Here is a 13,937-nt window from a genome sequence, read left to right on the forward strand (position 1 = left end):
TAGTTTCACTTTAAAGGTAGGATGAAGGTTAAGGTGCAGAAAGTGAAGTTAATTATTATTCTTCATTTATGGTTAGCCTCATCTTGAGTCTAGCAGGGTGCCACCCCTCCTCCCTGTTGCCAGTGCCTGTCCCATTCTCTCTCACCACAGACACTCAGTGTAATGTGGCTGCTGAGATATTAACACAGGATTGCTATCCGCGATCCCAATTGTCCTCAAAACCCTTGGAAAATAGCTCTTTGTTAACAATGTCACTTCTTCTGTTACTCTTCTCACTCAAGCCACTGTGCTGGGATTGAAAGACTTTGCTCTTCATGGCTTACGGGAAAGTTAAGGTAGTGTTTTTTGCTCTAGAAGCCACGTGAAAATGGGACTGCGTTGGAATAAGCATCTATAGGAGCTGATACCTGCCCTGGCAGTATCTGGTAACCAAGAATTTCCAGAACTGCAACGGGAGAGTGGGGTGGGGGGAAAAACCCCAGTTCAAAAGAGGAAGAACAATCAAAAGGCACGTGCCATGGCTCACGCCTGTAATCCCAACACTTTGGGAGGCCAAGGCAGCTGGATCACCTGAGGTCAGGAGTTTGAGAACAGCCTGGCCAACACAGTGAAACCCCATCTCTACTAAAAATACAAAAATCAGCCGGGTGTGGTGGTGCGTGCCTGTAGTCCCAGCTACTCAGGAGGCTGAGACGGGAGAATCGCTTGAACCTGGGAGGCAGAAGTTGCAGTGAGCTGAGATGGCGCCACTGCACTCCAGCGTGGGTGACAGAGGGAGACTCCATCTCAAAAAAAACAAAAAACAAAAAACAAAAACCCTGAAAAGTGGGGCAAAATACAATGGTAGAAATGTATACAGGTATGTCCATAAATGAACAAAATTCACCAGGAAAATAAACAATGATTATTAGTCAGTAAAAGATAACCAGATAAATGCTGCAGTTCCTGTCTGCCTGAAGGCCTGAGAAACTTTTCCAGTAGGGTTAGGGGAAGTGAGAGAGAGACTGAAGATATTGCGAGGTCTACCCAGCTCTCTACTTTTTGGAATGTGAAAAGAAATAAGCAAAAGAAAATGTAAAAAAAAGAAGAAGAAGGAGAAGGAGAAGGAGAAGGAGAAGGAGAAGGAGAAGAAGAGGAAGAAGAGGAAGAAGAGGAAGAAGAGGAAGAAGAGGAAGAAGAAAGACTTTGCCTTTGAACTCTCAAGAGCAATGGAACTGAATCTCAGGCTGGGCATCTACAGGCTGATGAGTGCTATGACTAAAGGCCCATTGAAGGCATGTGGGGCAATAGGAGCCACAGAGAGGGACCTACTTCTGTTCACCAGGGAACTGAGAGCTCAGAGGTGGCTCCTTGCGAGACATGACTCCTAAACTGAGTCCTGAAGATCAGTGAGTGGGCCAGGCAGAGGAGAAAGGGAGGAGGAGCATGTGCAAAGGCTCAGTGCCGAGAGAGCCAATTTGTGGGAAGAACCAAGAATCACTCAGTAGCACTGGAGTTGAGTGTTAGTGTGGGGTGGGAGGGTAAGAGAAGAGGTGGACAGGAGCTCATTCATGGAGGGCCTTGAACCTATACCAAGTCTGTAATTTATCTTGTTAGAAATGCACAGACGTTGGTTTTATACCAGGGCATGTCATGATTACATTTTTTTTTTCAGAATGATTATTCTAACCCAAATGTGGAAAATAAATTGGACAGGGGAATGGGGAGGTCTGTTAGGAGTCTGTTTTATCCTGGCAAGAGACAAAAAGGGCAAAAGGGAGAGCATGCATTTGCTCATTCCTTTATTCATTCACTTATTTGACATTTGCTTCATGTTTTTGCCTGAGCATCTGCTACGTGCTAGCATTGTGCTGTGCTGGGTGCTGGGAATACAAAGGTAAAAAAGAGAAACATGGTCCCTCTCTGTGGCTCCTATTGCCCCACATGCCTTCAATGGGCCTTCAGTCATAGCACTCATCAGCCTGTAGATGCCCAGCCTGAGATTCAGTTCCATTGCTCTTGAGAGTTCAAAGGCAAAGTCTTTCTTCTTCCTCTTCTTCCTCTTCTTCCTCTTCTTCCTCTTCTTCCTCTTCTTCTCCTTCTCCTTCTCCTTCTCCTTCTTCTTCTTCTTCTTTTTTTTACATTTTCTTTTGCTTATTTCTTTTCACATTCCAAAAAGTAGAGAGCTGGGTAGACCTCGCAATATCTTCAGTCTCTCTCTCACTTCCCCTAACCCTACTGGAAAAGTTTCTCAGGCCTTCAGGCAGACAGGAACTGCAGCATTTATCTGGTTATCTTTTACTGACTAATAATCATTGTTTATTTTCCTGGTGAATTTTGTTCATTTATGGACATACCTGTATACATTTCTACCATTGTATTTTGCCCCACTTTTCAGGGTTTTTGTTTTTTGTTTTTTGTTTTTTTTGAGATGGAGTCTCCCTCTGTCACCCACGCTGGAGTGCAGTGGCGCCATCTCAGCTCACTGCAACTTCTGCCTCCCAGGTTCAAGCGATTCTCCCGTCTCAGCCTCCTGAGTAGCTGGGACTACAGGCACGCACCACCACACCCGGCTGATTTTTGTATTTTTAGTAGAGATGGGGTTTCACTGTGTTGGCCAGGCTGTTCTCAAACTCCTGACCTCAGGTGATCCAGCTGCCTTGGCCTCCCAAAGTGTTGGGATTACAGGCGTGAGCCATGGCACGTGCCTTTTGATTGTTCTTCCTCTTTTGAACTGGGGTTTTTCCCCCCACCCCACTCTCCCGTTGCAGTTCTGGAAATTCTTGGTTACCAGATACTGCCAGGGCAGGTATCAGCTCCTATAGATGCTTATTCCAACGCAGTCCCATTTTCACGTGGCTTCTAGAGCAAAAAACACTACCTTAACTTTCCCGTAAGCCATGAAGAGCAAAGTCTTTCAATCCCAGCACAGTGGCTTGAGTGAGAAGAGTAACAGAAGAAGTGACATTGTTAACAAAGAGCTATTTTCCAAGGGTTTTGAGGACAATTGGGATCGCGGATAGCAATCCTGTGTTAATATCTCAGCAGCCACATTACACTGAGTGTCTGTGGTGAGAGAGAATGGGACAGGCACTGGCAACAGGGAGGAGGGGTGGCACCCTGCTAGACTCAAGATGAGGCTAACCATAAATGAAGAATAATAATTAACTTCACTTTCTGCACCTTAACCTTCATCCTACCTTTAAAGTGAAACTAGGAAATGATACACATTTTCCTATATTGTTTATTCCAGCAGTCAAAATTTGGGGCCTAGATTGTTTTTCATAGAATAATTCTAGTTTTAAACATTGGTAGAACCCAGACACGGCCAGGTGCGGTGGCTCACACCTGTAATCCCAGGACTTTGGGAAGCTGGGGCGGGTGCATCACTTCAGCCAGGAGTTTGAGACCAGCCTGGGTAACATGGCAAAACCCTATCCCTGCCAAAAATACAAAAGTAAACTGGCTGTGGTGGAACGCACCATGGGCCCAGCTACTCAGGAGGCTGAGGCACGAGAATTGCTTGAACCCAGGAGGCAGAAGTTGCAGTGAGTCGAGCTTGTGCCATTGCACCTCAGCCTGGGCAACACAGCAAGACGCTGCCTCAAAAAAAGAAAAAAAAAAGAACCCAGACACTTCTCAATAACATTCATTAGGATGGCTACTAGCAAGATCCAAAACAAAGCAAACAGAAATAACAAGTTTTGATGAGGATATGAAAAAATTGGAACGAAAACAGTATAGTGATTCCTCAACAAATTAAAGATAGAATTATCACAAGGTCAGGAGATTGAGATCATCCTGGCCAACATGGTGAAACCCCATCCCTACTAAAATACAAAAAATTAGCCAGGTGTGGTGGTGCACACCTGTAGTCCCAGCTACTTGGGAAGCTGAACCAGGAGAATCACTTGAATCCAGGAGGCGGAGGTTGCAGTGAGCCGAGATCACACCACTGCAGTCTAGCCTGGCAACATAGCGAGACTCCATCTCAAAAAAAAAAAAAAAAAAAAAAAAAAAAAANGAAATCATGCACTCTAAAGATCTCCAAAGAAGAGGGCAAGGTCAAGTGTGTCAAATGCCTTGGAGAGGTTAGGCGAGATAAGGATTGAGAAGTGGCCATAGAGTTTGGCAAGGATAGTTTCAGCAGAGAGATGAGGGTGGGAGTGGGCCGACTGCAGTAGGAGTGGGTGGAGCCATGGGAGGTGGGGAAGAGACTTCAAGTCAATGAAGTGAGGAGACCAAAGCCATCCTTGATGGTAGAGCAGTGTCCAAGCCAGCCAGGGGTGGGTCGATGGAAAGACAGATTGAGTCCATGGCTGCAGGAGGAGAATGCTAGTAGTTAAAAAGGTGAGACCCAGTGAGGGGAACAGAAATGTTTAGGGGTTAAAGACAAGTGCTTCTGGCTGGTAAAGGATCCTGAACCACCGAGCGCATTCATCTCTGTTGCCCTTATTAATCTTAAGCATTGATTATATTCACCCAGACAGGAAGCAAGAGTTCTCTAAGTGTTATTTAAGTGACCAGTGAACAGGAATTATTGAGCACTTACTATGGGCCATGTGCTGGAGTTACAAATGTGAATAGGTGCCTACTCTTAAGTATCTCATATCCTTTGAAATACCTGCATTGAAAAAGGCAGAGTAAAACTGGATTGATTTCCAAAGCATCAAAAACAGTAAAGATGTAGATTTTAACAAAGTCTTACTTGTGTCTTGTTATATTGGGTTCAGAGAAAAAAGAATCTCATGAAGTTTTGCCTCTACAATTCACATTCCCAAGGTCTGAGGGGTCAAACAGAAATGAAGGCGAACTCAAATCTAGAGTTCTGTGAGAGTGGGATTTGGGTCAGGGTGGATGGAGAAACAGACCACGAGGCAGGGATGGGAAACTCGGGCTGGTAGGGCTGTTGGGACAAGCTTGAGATCAAGTTTACACGGTTTTATGCCAGATGGATATGGATTACAAATGGGAAAACGGCTTTTGGTTTATTTGTTGTATACCTTTTGGAGAAAAAAGTGATTCTACATGAAAATACTAAAAGGGCCGGGCATGGTGGCTCATGCCTATAATCCCAGCACTTTGGGAGGCCGAGGCAGGCAGATGATGAGGTCAAGAGATCGAGACCATTCTGACCAACATGGTGAAAGCCAGTCTGTACTTAAAATAGAAAAATTAGCTGGGCATGATGGCGCGCTCCTGTAGTCCCAGCTACTCTGGTTGCTGAGGGAGGAGAATCACTTGAACCCGGTAGGCGGAGGGTGCAGAGCGCTGAGATCATGCCACTGCACCATCAGCCTGGTGACAGAGTGAGACTCTGTCTCCAAAAAAAAAAAAAGAAAGAAAATACTAGACGGAAATAAACTATAAGTATTAACAGTGATTACGTTTTGGTGGAGTGATTAGGAGTGATTTCACTTTCCTCATAACTTTTCATATTTTAAATATTTGTGATGACTAATACTAATTTTATAATCTGAGAAAAGATGCTATTTTTAGAATGCAAAAGAAAATATCAAAAAGAGGCACAATACCAGGAGTGGTGGCTCATGCCTGTAATCCCAGCACTTTGGGAGGATAAGGCAGGAGGACTGCCTGAGCCCAGGAGTTACAGACCAGCCTGAGCAACATAGCAAGATCTTGTCTCTACAAAATGCAAAAAAAGTAGCTGGGCATGGTGGCATGCACCCGTGGTCCCAGCTACTCGGGAGACTGAGGTGGGAAGATCACTTGAGCCCAGGAGTTTGAGGTTATAGGGAGCTGTGTTTGAGCCATTGCACTCCAGCCTGGGCAACAGACGACTGAAAAAGAGAGACAGAGAGAGAGAGGCAGGTTTGTGTTCCAGTGCAGTGACCAAAATGAAAACAAAGAAACAAAAAAAGATAATAGATGATAAGATCGCTTCATCAAAAACGAAAAATGTAGAAGATTGTATTGGTAGGACCAATATTCAGAAATGACACTGAAGACCTAAAAACCACAAGCCATGCTTAACCTTGTCACAAACTAGGGGCGGTCCTAGGCATTTTCTTTAATGTATTTGTTAATATATCAAATCTAGAAATAATCGATCTGAAAGAAATGGTGTGATTATGTGTCAGCCCTGCACACACTGCCTCTAGAAGAGGAAGATGACTTGCCCAGGTTTGTACAGTTATTATCTACATTTTTTCTGATCATGTGATATTAATTTTATCTTGAAAGTCTTGAAATTATGAGGTAGAAAGTGCACTATGAGAACAAATGAATATTGAGTTATGGCCGCTGGAGCTCCAAAAAATTGAGTTATAATTCTTCTTCCTTTTTCTTTTTTTTTTTTTGAGACAAAGTTTCACTCTTTTTGCCCAGGTTGGCTGGAGTGCAATGATGCAGTGACCTCGGAATGCAATGATCCAGTGACCTCGGCTCACTGGAAACTCCACCTCCCGGGTTCAAGCGAGTCTCCTGCCTCAGCCTCCCAAGTTGCTGGGACTACAGGCACCTGCCACTATGCCCAACGAATTTTGTATTTTTAATAGAGACAGTGTTTCACCATGTTGGCTAGGCTGGTCTCGAACTCCCGACCTCAGGTGATTCGCCAGCCTTGGCCTCCCAAAGTGCCGGGATTACAGGCCTGAGCCACTGTGCCCAGCCAAGTTACAATTCTTAATTGTGACATTTTTATTGATGAAAAGAAAACGATTTGATGCCTCTGATAAGAGAGTGATATATTCTAAAATAAGGACTCATTACTAACTGAAAAGAGTTTTAAAGTTTAATTTGTTTGGTAGGAGGGAAGTAATCTCTAAAAGATATGGCTGGCTATTCTTAAATTCAATTATAATGAGTATTTGTGGGAAGGGAGATAGATGGAAATGTGTTTTGGGAATGTATTCTCGTTTTCAATATGATTCCCTTTTATTAACCTCATGGGAAGGGGGCCTGCTTTCCCTTGTATTAAATCTCTAGACAAAAGAGTAAAGTGTCTGTCCTGCAAGTTGCTGCCAGTGCAGGCAGGTCAGGGAATCTGCTGCTGCTGGTAGGGAAGACAAGCTTGCAGCTTTCCACACCCATTCCTGAATTGTGAGAAAGGAAACTTACCTAGAAGCTGGAAGGAATCCAGAAAACACGAGCAAACCCACAGCTTCTTTCTTGACAGAAAGGCGTGTCCACTCATTTCTTAGGTCTACTGAAGCCTTGAGAAGATTAATTGAGGGTTTGCCTGCCTCGGAGGCATTTCACCTGGGCAGGCTGTGTCCTGATCAGCAATGTTCTAGGCTGTCAGGACAGACACACACTTAGGCACTCTGTGTGTGAAATCTCAAAACCACAGCTGCTGACCCAGGATTTTGTAGACCCTCTCCCCCTCTTTAGCGCCAGAGAGCCCCAGCAGTGAAAAGCCCAAGGAAGGTCTTCTTTTCCTTGTCATGTCTTTCAAATAAATTAGGGAGAATGAGCACAGCTAAATTTGAGAAATTATTGGCACAGCCGTCAATTAAATCCTCCAGATAGAAACACATTTTCTTTTTTTCTTTCTTTTTTTTTGCTGTGTTTGTTTTCCATACAATTTTATTGAAATGTGCCAAGAGTACATGGGCAGCACAAATGTATGAACAGGAAAAAAAAATCACATATACAATAATTTTTTTCTTTTCTTTTTTTTTTGAGACAGAGTCTTGCTCTGTCGCCCAGGCTGGAGTGCAATGGCACGATCTCGGCTCACTGCAACCTCCGGTCTCCCGGGTGCAAATGATTCTCCTGTCTCAGCCTCCCAAGTAGCTGGGAATACAGGCGCCCGCCACCACGTCTGGCTAATTTTTGTACATTTAGTAGAGACGGGGTTTCGCCATGGCTGGTCTCAAACTCCTGGCCTCAGGTGATCCGCCCACCTTGGCCTCCCAAAGTGTTGGGGTTACAGGTGTGAGCCACCGCGCCTGGCCTTGCACAATAAATTTTTAAAAGTGAAGACGTGAAGGTTAATCTTGGGAGATATCAGGTCCCCTCAGGCTCCCCTTGCAGACTTCCAGTGTTTCCATTAAGGTTAAGCCTCTACAAACCTAGCATTCAAAAAAAAAAAAAAAGGCATAAAGGAAAGAAATGTTTTCCCGCTCAGATGGGACTCTTCCTAGGCACCTAATTAGGAGGCATGCTGAGCGGTGGAGAAACACAGCTTCAGAGTGTAAGGGTATGGACCATCTGGGTTTTTCATCTGGCCATGGTGCCCGGAGTCGCCAGGGCATCGCTCTTGGATTACCATTCCAGCAGCCCAGAGCAGCTGCGCTCACTTTTGCCTGAGAATACTTTCCCAGAAGCTGGCCGCTTCACGCCCAGCACATCGCACATCTCAAAGAAGTTCCCCTCAGCCACCTCCGGCGGGGCGTTGAAGAACTGCAGCACGTTGCTGGGCTGCTGGAGGCGGTTCTTGGCTGCCCGCTCCAGGGTGGGGAACCGATTGTTCCGGATTCGCTGAAGTCTCTGTAACTGCAAGACCTGGCTTCCAACCCGCATGACTGACCGGGCATGAGGCCTGGCTGCTTGGAGACAGACATTCAGCTTCTGCCCAAACATGAAATTGTTGTTGAGGTAGGTAGTGGCCCGGTCCACAGCGTAGCCATCTCCACCACGGCGGCCCCCGGCTTGCTTTTCGTGAATTTCACCTTCTCCACATTGCTATACAAGCAGAAAACATTGAAAACTTGGTCACAGTTCCTCTTAGACGGATCCAAACCATAGACCACGAGCACAGGGCTGTCGGCGTGAGGGCCATGCTCGGGTGGTGGGGGAAGGGTGGGGGGTGTCCATACTGGGAGCTGTAGCGACTTGGGCCCCGATGGTGACTCCCCCCACTGGTGGACCTATCCTTCTCCCTTCGTAGTGAGGTAGGGGGCTGGGAGGCCGTAGCCCTCATCATGGTAATGGCTGTGATACCCACCGTAGGGACCTCCATATTCTGTGGGGTGATCTCCCAGGAGAGGGGGCTGTCTCTGGCGTTTGTTGGGGTTGCTGCCAGGGTCACCTTGCCGCTGAGATTGCGGTTTGTGTAGTCCCAAGTATCCTGATCATTCTTGAACACATTCAAGCGTGTAGGCTTCGCGTATTCGATCTTCAGAGTGCAGCAGTCAGAATAGATTTCAGCCCCATGGAGCGAGGCCTTGGCCCACCGGGCACTTTGAACACAGGCAAATTCCACCATGGCCTGAACTCCCTTATTCCGGAAAATGACAGTTCTCTGCACAGGGCCACAAGGATTACAGATAGTGTAAAGAACATCCGTGGTGATCTGGGGTTCAGGATGGTAAAGAGAAAGAAGCACACTGTTCACGCTCCGGGAGTCATCCGAGTTCCCGGGGCGGGAGATCTTCTGTCTGGTAAAGTAGTTGACAAAAGCTGGGTGACCGGCAATGTATATTTGGTTGTTGGCTGTGTAGTTCCCTGTGTTGCAAGCCCCCAGCACATCTTCAAATTCCACCAGTGCTTGTCTCTTTTTAGGCATTACCATCACATAGCTGATGGCTCCAAATTCCTGCAAGGCCTCCACAAGGTCAGCTTCCACTACACCGTCAATTAGGCCCCTGATGTGGACAACTGGGGCGGCAGGGGTTTTGTGTGGGTCATAATAGTTCTCCTTAGAGATTAAGCTTCCATCGGACGGAATTCCCCACTCTAGAGGACAAGGCCGCTGCCCATCCTTTCCTGCTCCCTCAACCGCCCACGAGGCAGGGCAGGAGACACATTTTTCTTTTATAAAATAAAATCTGAGTTGAGAGCCCATCTGAGATTTTCAGTACCTTTTGGAGTCAATTTAAAAATCCCAGGGCAGGCCAGGCGCGGTGGCTCATGCCTATAATCCCAGCACTTTGGGGGCCAAGGCGGGCAGATCACCTGAGGTCAGGAGTTCAAGACCAGCCTGGCCAATAGGCCTTGGCCAGCCACCGCAAACCCCGTCTCTGCTGAAAAATACAAAAAATTAGCCAGACACAGTGGCGTGTGCCTGTAATCCCAGTTTCTAGGGAGGCTGAGGCAGGAGAATTGCTTGAACCGGCGAGATGGAGGTTGCCGTGAGCTGAGATTGTGCCACTACACTCCAGGGTGGGCAACAGAGCAAGACTTCGACTCAAAAAAAAAAAAAAAGTCCGACTGCAGGTGTCTATCAGGGTAATGTGGTGGAGTTTCTTCCAAGGGACTCAGAGCTTGACAAATCTGGTCATAGTGAGAAAAACATTGGTAAAGTTGTCTAAAAGAGCAGACAAGGTCATTCAAGGTATTTGACCCACTTTTAGGAGTTAAAGCAAAGAGCTAATTATTCAGGATTAAAAAAAAAGATTTTTAGCATTATTGTGGATACACTTTTGTGTAAAGTGTAAGGTAAGGTTCACACTTTTTTTTTTTTTGACGTGGTATAATGGAAGGGCTTATTTCTGGATGTTCTATTCTATTCCACTGGTCCATAAGTTTATGCTTAGGCCAATACAAAATTGTCTTGATTACAGTAGCTTTACTCATATAGTATGAAAATGAGTATTGAAATCAGGTAGTTTAAGTTCAACTTTATTTTTCAAAATTGTTTGGCTTAAGTTTTTTTGCATTTCTATATAACTTTTAGGGTCACCTTGTCAAATTCTATTTTTAAAGCCTGATGAGATTTGATAGGGATACATAGAATCTATAGATCAATTTAGGAAAAATTGCCCTCTATAATATTAAGTCTTCTGATCAATGTACATGGTATGTCTCTCCATTTACTCAGCTCTTCAAATAAATATCTTAGCAACGTTTTGTGTTTTTTAGTGTACAGCTATTGCACTTTCTTTGCTAAATTTATTCTCAAGTATTTTATTCTCTTTGATACTGTTGTGAATAAAATTATTTTTTAATTTCATCTTACTATATTGAAATACAATTAATTTGCGTGTACTGAGCTTGAGTCCTGTGACCTTGCTGATATCGTTGATTAATGCCAGTAATTTTTTTTGTAGATTCCTTGGGGTTGTCTACATACAGAATCATGTTGCCTTTGAATAAATATACCAACTTTATACTTCCTTCCCAATCTATATATATTTTGTTTTTCTTGCATTATTTCATTGGCCAGAGCCCCAAGTACAGTAAGTCCTCCCTTAAGACCATTGATAGGTTCTTAGAAACTGTGACTTTAAGCAAAAAGACATTTTGTTCAATCAAAGTCTTTTTTTTTTCTTTGTAGCTGGGACTATACGTGCATGCCACCATGACTGGCTATTTTTATTTTTTGTAGTGACAGGGTCTTGCTATGTTGCCCAGTCTGGTCTTGAACTTCTAGGCTCAAGTGATCCTCCCGCCCGCTACCTCTCAAAGTGCTTGGATTACAGGCATGAGCCACTGTGCCCGGCCTCAATGTAATTTATTTATAACATTGATGAGAAAAAAATTGGTTACATTATAAGTCATTTTGCTTAAAGTCACAGTTTTCAAGAACCTATTGACATTACATGAGGACTTACAGCACAATGTTGAATAAAAGCGCTGAGAGCAGATACCCTTGCATTGTTCCTAATCTTAGAGGAAAACCATTTGATCTTTCACTATCTTATTATTTAAAAAATTGTAGTAAAATATACATAACAAAATGTACTCTTTTAACTATTTTGAAGTGTACAGTTCTCGGCATTATGCCCATTTATATTGTGTAATCATCATCAGCATCCATTTCTAGAACTTTTTCATCTCCCCAAACTGAAACTCTGTACCTATTAAACACAAATTCCCCATTCCCCCAGCCCCCTGCAAATACCATTCTACTTTCTGTCTCTATGGATTCCATTATCCCAGGTACCTCATATTAGTGGAATGACAATATTTATCCTTTTGTGTCTGTCTGGTTTCACTTAGCACAGTGTCTTCAAGGTTCATTCATGTTGTAGCACGTCTTGGAATTTTCTTTCTTCTTAAGGCTGAATGATATTTCATTATATATTTATTCTTTTAAGTATAATGTTAGCTGTGGGGTTTTCATAAATGTCTTTCATCAAATTGAGGAACTTTTCTTTTATTCCTAGTTTATTGAGAGATTATATCCTGAACGTAAATGGGATTTGGAGAAATTATTTTTCAGGAGCTATTGAGATGACCATGTGGTTTTTGTCTTTTATTCTAACTATAGAGTATAATTACATTAATCAAATATTGACTGTTAAACCAACCTTGCATTCCTGGGGTGAGTCCCACTCAGTCATGGTGCATAATCCTGTGCTTTTTTTCTCAGAGTTATATAGCTTTATAATAGCTCTTACATTTAGGTCTATGATTGATTTTGAGTTACCTTTTGTATATTATGTAAAGAAGCGGTCCAAAATCATTCCTTTGCATATGGATACCCAGTTATCCCATTTGTTGAAAAGCCTATTCTTTCCCCACTGAATGATCTTGGCACTCTTGTTGAAAATCAATTGACTATAAACGCAAGGGCTTATTTCTGGAACTTCAGTTCTGTTCCATTGATCTTTATATTTTCCTTATGCTGTACCACACTGTCTTGTTTACTGTAATAACTGTAGTAAATTTTGAAATCAGGAAGTATGAGTTCTTCAACTTTGTTCTTTTTCGAGACTATTTTGGTGAATTTGGGTCTCATATTTCTTAGAGTCCTTTTAACTTTACCTCATCTGGGAAGAATTGCCTTCACTGAGTTGTGGCTTAAGATTATACACTACAGCAGTGCTTCTTAATTTGGCAGTACATAAGAATGACCTGGGGGGCTTTCTGTCTTTTTTTTTTATTTTGGAGACCAAGCCTGACTCTGTCGCCCAGGCTGAAGTGTAATGGCATGATCTCGGCTCACTGCAACCTCTGCCTCCCAGGTTCAAGCGATTCTCCTGCCTCAGCCTCCCGCGTAGTCGGGACTACTGGCATGCACCACCATGCCTGACTAATTTTGTATTTTAGTAGAGGCGGAGTTTTACCATGTTGACCAGGCTGGTCTTGAACTCCTGACCTCAAGTGATCTGCCTGCCTCAGCCTCCCAAAGCGCTGAGACTACAGGGATAAGCCACTGTGCCTGGCCTATATAAATTCTTATAGCCTGCACGTTTATTGTATTTTCCCCTCTTCTGCTATTAGCTTTTATTTTACTTTAACTGCTTATGTTTATGGTATCCATGGTGCTATCATTTTATTCTCTTTTTTTTAGACAGCGTCTCGCTCTGTTGCCCAGGCTGGAGTGCAGAGGTATGATCTTGGCTCACTGCACCCTCTGCCTCCCGGGTTCAAGCGATTCTTCTGCCTTGGAATTACAGGCACGCGCCACCACTCCTGGCTAATTTTGTATTTTAATAGAGATGGGGTTTCACCATGTTGGACCAAGCTGGTTTCGAACTCCTGACCTCAGGCGATCCGCCTGCCTTGGCCTCCCAAAGTGCTGGGATTACAGGCGTGAGCCACCGCACCTGGCCTGTTTTATTCTTTTTTATATTTAATCTTTTCTTTCTTTCTTTTTTTTTTTCTTTTTTTTTTTGAGACGGAGTCTCGCTCTGTCGCCCAGGCTGGAGTGCAGTGGCCGGATCTCAGCTCACTGCAAGCTCCGCCTCCCGGGTTTATGCCATTCTCCTGCCTCAGCCTCCGGAGTAGCTGGGACTACAGGCGCCCGCCACCTCGCCCGGCTAGTTTTTTGTATTTTAGTAGAGACGGGGTTTCACCGTGTTACCCAGGATGGTCTCGATCTCCTGACCTCGTGATCCACCCGTCTCGGCCTCCCAAAGTGCTGGGATTACAGGCTTGAGCCACCACGGCCGGGGTGTTTTTTTTTTTTTTAATTGAGTCTCACTTTTTTGCCTAGGCTGGAGTGCAGTGGTGCGATCTTTGCTCACTGCAACCTCCACCTCCTGGGTTCAAGCACTTCTTCTTTTGGCTCAGCCTCCTGAATAGCTGGGACTACAGGCACAGGCCACCATGCCCAGCTAATTTTGTATTCGTTTTACTTTTAGTAGAGACAGGATTTCACCACA

General features: G+C 44.3%; 1 pseudogene; it reads right to left on the minus strand.

Annotated features, from left to right (window-relative positions):
- Window positions 1-8,095: 8,095 nt before the first annotated feature.
- LOC108534341 (heterogeneous nuclear ribonucleoprotein L pseudogene) lies at window positions 8,096-9,577 on the minus strand (annotated as a pseudogene).
- Window positions 9,578-13,937: the final 4,360 nt, after the last annotated feature.

The sequence above is a fragment of the Rhinopithecus bieti genome, unplaced genomic scaffold (assembly GCF_001698545.2).
Source record: "Rhinopithecus bieti isolate Rb0 unplaced genomic scaffold, ASM169854v2 scaffold_10612, whole genome shotgun sequence".
Lineage (NCBI taxonomy): Eukaryota > Metazoa > Chordata > Mammalia > Primates > Cercopithecidae > Rhinopithecus > Rhinopithecus bieti.